We start from the raw sequence: 6,854 nt of genomic DNA, 5'->3' as shown, positions 1-6,854 counted from the left end.
CCAGTGCGGCACAACCAATAGGACCTGCTCCTCTTCCTCCCTGATCTTGGCTCACTGGGGGAACACATACTTGCGGAGGCCCTGCGGCCAGCTGTGCGCCAGTGCGTCCGTGCCGAGCGAACCCTCAGGTCAGGGAGTAAAACTGGGCGCAGTGGGATGAGTCGTGGGAGACAAACAGGTCTACCTGTGTGTCCCCGAACTGATCCCAAATCAGCTGAACCGACTGGGGATGGAGTCTCCATTCTCCAGGAAGAGGCTGAAGCCGTGAGAGCTCGTCTGCTCAAGGTTCAGGTCTCCCGGGATATTAATGGCTCAAAGCGACCTCAGATGCTTCTGACTCCATAGGAGGAGGTGGCGGGCGAGTTGCGACATACGGCCCAGACGAGCTAGGTGCCGGAGCAGTAGGTCCCTGTGTTCGCAAACCTGGTCTCGAGAGTGAGCTAGGATCAGCCAGTCGTCGAGATAGTTCAGGATGCGAACCCCGTGTTGCCGTAGTGGCACAAGAGCTGCCTCGACGGCCTTCGTGAAGACGCGAGGAGACAGGGCAAGCCCGAATGGGAGAACCGAATACTGGTATGCCTGCCCCTCGAAAGCAAAATCATAAGAACGGTCTGTGTCGAGGAAGAATGGAGACATGGAAGTAGGCGTCCTTCAGGTCGAGCGCTGCAAACCAATCCTGTGCCTGCACACATTCGAAAATGCGTTTGGCCTTGAGCATCTTGAACGGAAGCCTGTGAAGGGAACGGTTCAAGAGGAGCAAGTCCAGGATTGGCTGTAACCCACCGGTTTCTTGGGTACAATGAAGTAGGGGCTGTAGAAGCCGGACCTCATTTTGGCTGGAGGGACAGTCTCGATCGCACCCTTCGCCAGTAGAATGGCGACCTCCGCTCTCATGACAAGGGCATTGCCACCGAACATAGTGAAGCGGACTCCCCTGAAGCGGGGAGGAAACTGCGCGAACTGAATCGCGTAGCCGAGCCTGATGGTTCTCGCGACCCAGCGGGACAGGTAGGGAAGCTCTAGCCAGGCTCCCAAGGACTGTGCCAGCGGGTTATGCGAACCACATACGTGCAGCGAAGCGGACTCAGAGGTCACAACTCATCACATATATTTCTTTAAACAGTGTTATATCAGAAAGCATTTAGTGGAATCTGAATGAGTGAGTGTTGAGAAGAGCTGAGGATCTTCTAATATCAGTGTGTTGAAGTGTTGTTTCTCTCTCTCTGCTGGAGTGTGTGTTCACTCGAGTGGAATAGAGGTTTTTGTACGAGCGTTTCATTAGATTGTGTCACTGTGGTGGACATTCGGTGGAGGAACTAAACTGGTGATCAAATGTAAGTCTTTTTAATTACATGTCAATTACAAAAATACACAAATTTAGATTTAAAAAAAAATTTAAAAGTTGAAACAATACTTTTTTAATAATAATGATTATTAGATATTGTGGCAAAACTTTACTTGAAGCCTTTATGTATAATTCATTATAAATGTATTCATAATGTAGATTTAAATGCCAAATATATTTTCATAAATTATTGTAACCAAGTTAAAAGTTAAAATGCAGTGTAATATTAGCAAATTCCTTGTTAAATCTGAAATTGGTTGTTTATCATGAGTTTTAATGCATTATATAATAATGTAACTATGAATATATAATACTATAATGTTTTATAACTGTGGTAACAATTATTGATGAGATCATACATGCATTATAATGTGTGTAACATTGCTTAACTAAAGCATTAAAATACTTTTATAGTGCAATATGTATAAAGGCTTTAATTAAAGAGTTACTGATATTGTTGTATTATCATTTAATCTAAACTAATGATATTATTATAAGAACGGCATTTTTACTTTAAAAAAAAAATTCTAAACATATTTCCACACTGTGTTCAGTTTATTATAATGTGTTTTAACTGCGGTTATAATTATTGATTAGATCATACATGCATTTTAATGTATATATAGTGCAATATGTATGAAGACTTTAAATAAAGTGTTACTGATATTGTTTTATAATTATTTAATCTAAAACTAGAACAGCATTATTAATATAATGTGTCTCACTATGAGTTTAATCAGTTGTTTTTCCTTCATTTATTTCTACACTGAGTTCATATTTAGTTCATCTTTTATTGTAGAAATCATACATGTAAAAAGAGATTTGACATCAGAATGTAAATGTTGCGACTTTCTGTAGTTCAGTCAATGATCCTGAATCTCTTTTGCTCATGTTGTGCTTATAATTCAGTGCTTTATAATACAACCACGATTATACACAATATAGGTATGTTTAGAAATGTTTATTCAGTGTTTAATTCTATTTGAAATTGAGTTTTTTAAAAGTTGAATATCGAAGTAAAACTTTAAAACTTTGAATATCCAAGTTTACTTTATTTTGGGATATAAAAACTGTTAGAATTGATTCTGTGTATTTGTGTGTGTGAGTTGTGTGTGTGTTTGTGAATGTGTGTGTTTGTCTCCTGCAGCTGGTCCCACAGTGAAGCCCTCAGTGTCTCTGCTGCCGCCCTCTTCTCTGCAGATCTCTGGAGACTCAGCCGCACTGCTCTGCCTGCTCAGCTCTTACTCTCCACAGGGGGCGCTGGTGAGCTGGACACTGGACGGGTCAGAGGTCACCGAGGGGGTTCTGACCAGCGCAGAGAGCCAGCAGGACGGCCGCTACAGCCGCAGTAGCGTCCTGACCCTCAGCAAAGCACGCTGGGAAGAGGGAGCGCTGTACGTCTGCAGAGTAACACATGATGGAGCTCCTCATGAGGTCTCGTTCCACAAGAGCTCTGAGTGCTGATGTTCCTCTCCTGAAGATGAGCCGTATCTGAGTGTGTGTGTCAGGCAGGATTCACATGAGTCTAGTGCTGCAGCTGTAGTGTGTGTGTGTGTGTGTGTGTGTGTGTGTGCGTGTGTGTGTGTGTGTGTGTGTGTGTGTGTGTGTGAGCTTTCAATCTGCTGTGTTTGCTGCAACATTCAATAAAGCTTCTCAACAAGTTCACTTTGTGTCTGACAACATCATTCCACTAACAGATGAAGATGCAGGTGCTTTTCAGAAGGTTGATGTCGCAGTAAATGTCAAATAAAGCTCTTGGGGTTTGAACATGGTCTCTGGAGACAGAGCTGCTCTATTCTGAGAGATCACAATCACTCCAGCCTGACAATGCAAATGGGCTTTTCAGTCTCACTCTGTGATTGGTCGCATGATCTGGACTGGAGCAGTTTCACTTCTGCTCTAGTGAAGAAGCGCAGACAAACTGATCATTACATTTATTTATGAAATTATGAACTTATATGTTAAAATGGCATCATATAATATCAGAATATTTTTGAACCATTTACAATTAAGCTGTGTGAAAAAGTATGAAAATGTGATGCACGAAATGACAGGAATTCGCCTTTGTAAAAGTTGGCATTTTATTCCGAAAATATTATAAATGTCTGTTAATAGAATGCTATTAAACTCAAAAGATGATTTGAGATGTTGATGGAAATGACGAAGATGATTTTCATGACTCTCAGCAAAATGACATTATTGTTAATCTATGAAAAGGAGATGAATGTCAGTAATTGTGAAGTCTTCTACAGAAACATGAGACTTTATGTGATGGTGTGTAAGGCCAGTATGTCTCCATAAACTAGAGAAGTAGTGTATTCCAGTAACATGAAGCTCCTGTGAGGACGCTGAACATCTGCTGATGGAGCCGCTCTATTCTGAGAGGAACAGAATCTCCTGATGATGCAAATATGAGTTTCACTGTCGGACACTTTATTCTCTGACATGAGTCAGAAGAGCTGGACTAATGGAGAGATGAGGTTTGTTCATATTCATACTGGAGCAGTTTCACTTCTGCTGCACATTTACATGTAAAGAAGGTGGTGAACTTTAATAAATATCATAAACATCATGAATAAAAACAATTGTGTAAGAATGTAAAAGTTTCTGTGGCTCAAATGGAAAGCATCTCGTCCAGACAGCAGAAGTGACTGAATCTGTTCAGTTTGATTGACAGGATCATATATTACTCCTAAAACATGATGATCATATTGAAACACTGACTCATTCTCTTCATAAACACAAGAGTGATGTTGATTGTAATGATATAGTGTTATTAGTGTGTGAAAATACAATCATAAATCATTCTTCAAAGCTGAACTAAACACTGGCAGAGTCAAGAGGAAGATGATGCTGAAAGTCATGTTTGTTGGTTGATGAAGAAGAGCTCTTGATCATGTCATGTTCAGTTCATAGAGCTATAAACACATGCAGAGTGAAGCATGTGCTGATCATATAAAACACTCTCTGAATGCAAAAGCTGCTGTAGACTGTGAGCTCACGACGAGACCGAAGAGAGATCAGGACGAGATACAGACTCACCTCAGACTCATCAGAGTCAAAGAGCTTTACTGACAGGGTTAAAGAACGGCTTTACATGGCCGAAGCACAGGGACATTACATATACTGACACACACACTTACACACACACAGTTAATAATGTATATATCGAGTTCAGTCATGAAACTGTAGATCAGTGGTTCCCCAACAATGTCTCTAATCTGACACAAACACTTCAGGTCTTGAGTCTCTACTGAGGAGCTGATGAGTTGAATCCGTTGTGTTTGATTCCTGCTCAATGTTTGAATAGTCTGGTTCAGTGTTTGCTGTAGGACAGTTCTTCTGAAATTAGGCTGGCCACACACTTGAAGATGTTAAGCTAGATCTGCACCCCCAAGCGGTCGAGGTTGTGTCCCAATTCACTTCTTGTCACAAATCATTTTTTGTCAAGTGCAATGTATATTCCCATCCAATTTGATTTAATTCGGTATTGATGACGCGAAAAATAATAACTCCACTGAAATTATTTGAAACTAAAGTATGGGCCAATTTTGTAAAATGTAAGGAGTAGAAAGTTCCTGATATTCATGTTAAAAATGCAAGGAGTAAAAGTAAAAAGTCGGCACAAAAATAAATAGTAAAGCAATAAATATCTGACAAATCTACTTGAGTACTTCATTACTTCCGATCTCTGCCCATTTGTTTTTCTTCTCAAGTCTCGCGAGTCTCTGTGAGATCTCGTCTCACTGTGAAAGTGTTGAACAGGTGTGTGTGGTCTCGCGGTCCAGACCAATCTTCTAGTGTGTGCATTCTGAGGATTATAATCACAGGTGGAGGGTGAACCATCTCTAGGCTAAGGCGAGATGCGATTCCTCTATAAAAAAACACATTTAAATAGAATATCATGAAATAGTCAGCTGTTTTTTTTGGTATTAGGTGTCCTTAATAACATACTAAAAGTTTACCAAAGTTTGACCACTAGAAAGGTGTATTTTTCAAGATGGCGTCGAAGATGGTCAGGAAGCCCTTCACATATTCTAACTCCTTCATTATTTGACCTAGGTAAGTAATCTTGGTGTCTCACCCCATGTTTTCTGGGTCTATGAATCTATTTGGACTTGTATAAATTGCACTGACATGATTACATACGTATGGAATACATGATTTTGTGTGATTACTGTAAGGTTTTATCTTTGTTTAGGGTGAACCAGAGATGTAAACGATTTAGCCTATGTCATGTAACTCCTACTCAGTAAGTGTTTTTGGACACGTACCCTTTTTTTGCTAAAACACAGACTTGACGTTCAAGGTCAAAGTTATTGCACCCAAAAGTAACTTAAATTGGAGTTGTATAACTTTGATCATAAATAACTCTGAATTAGCCTGAATAGAGGTGTGTGAACCCTCTAAATGTTCACTCATTTCAATTTGAATAAGGTTATACATATGTAATGCATCCTCTATAGATGTTTTTGAGTATAAAGGTGGCATTATACTAAACCTCAGGTTAGATACGCCTTTGGGGGAAAGTATTGAGTATTGGGTCTTTCCATTTGGTCTAGTTCTGGCTCTGCGGACGTTCTCCAAGTGCATGGATGCAGCTCTGGCCCCCTTGAGGCTCCAGGGCATCTGTGTGCTAAATTATCTAGGCGACTGGCTCATTCTTGCTCATTCCAGAGAGTTGGTGTGTCGTCACAGGGACGTCCTTCTCCACCACCTCCGGTCTCTTGGTCTCAGGTTGAATGCTCAGAAGAGTGTCTTAACCCCTTCTCAGCAGACTACTTTCCTGGGTGTCCAACTCGATTCTCTCTCGATGCAGGCCCGTCTGGCCCCTGCTCGAGTTTCCAGTCTCCGTGCGTGCTTGGCCCGCTTCAGGCTCGGCCATCATGTAGCGGTGGGCATATGTCGCAGGCTTCTGGGGCTCATGGCAGCAGCCTCTCCTGTGCTGCCCTTGGGTCTCCTTCATATGAGACCATTCCTGTGGTGGATGAAACTCAGGGGCATCCGCCCTTCTTGGTCTGCCTTCCGGCTGCTGAGAGTGTCGCGCAGTTGCCTTCGGTCTTTGAAGGTGGAAAGTTTTGTCTGCCTCGACAGGCATGCGCACCGCCTCCTCCTTTGGGCTCAAGACAGGTTTCTTTCGCTGAGCACAGTTCACGTTTCAGGGGACCTGAACATTGCAGCGGACTTTCTGTCGAGACAGAAGCTGAAGTCGGGGGAATGGATGTCTAAACAGTGGCTCAAATTTGGAGCATCATTTCGGACCTCTTTGCGTCTTCGCGGCTATCGCTGCCTATCTGGAGTCAGACGAGGTCCCCTTAGGTGGACACCATCTGGTCTTCTCGTTTAAGCGTGGAGTTAGACGCTTGAGGCCTGTAAGTCCTATTAGTGTCCCCACCTGGGATTTATCAGTTGTTCTGGAGGGGCTCTGACTCTCAAGGTGGCACTTTTGTTAGCGTTGGCCTCTCTCAAGCGCGTGGGGGATCTGCAGGCTCTTTCTGTGAGTGAGCCT

General features: G+C 42.4%; 1 long non-coding RNA gene across 1 annotated transcript; it reads left to right on the top strand.

Annotated features, from left to right (window-relative positions):
• The first annotated feature begins 1,141 nt into the window (after positions 1–1,141).
• Positions 1,142–2,973, top strand: LOC306993542. Its single transcript, XR_013796467.1, has 3 exons — positions 1,142–1,334; positions 2,493–2,925; positions 2,957–2,973. It is a non-coding gene; the product is annotated as an uncharacterized lncRNA (long non-coding RNA).
• The last annotated feature ends 3,881 nt before the right edge of the window (positions 2,974–6,854 follow it).

Source organism: Phoxinus phoxinus (assembly GCF_949152265.1).
Source record: "Phoxinus phoxinus genome assembly, chromosome: 25".
NCBI lineage: Eukaryota > Metazoa > Chordata > Actinopteri > Cypriniformes > Leuciscidae > Phoxinus > Phoxinus phoxinus.
Note: the sequence above shows the minus strand (reverse complement) of the source record. Positions and strands in the feature narration are given on the sequence as shown.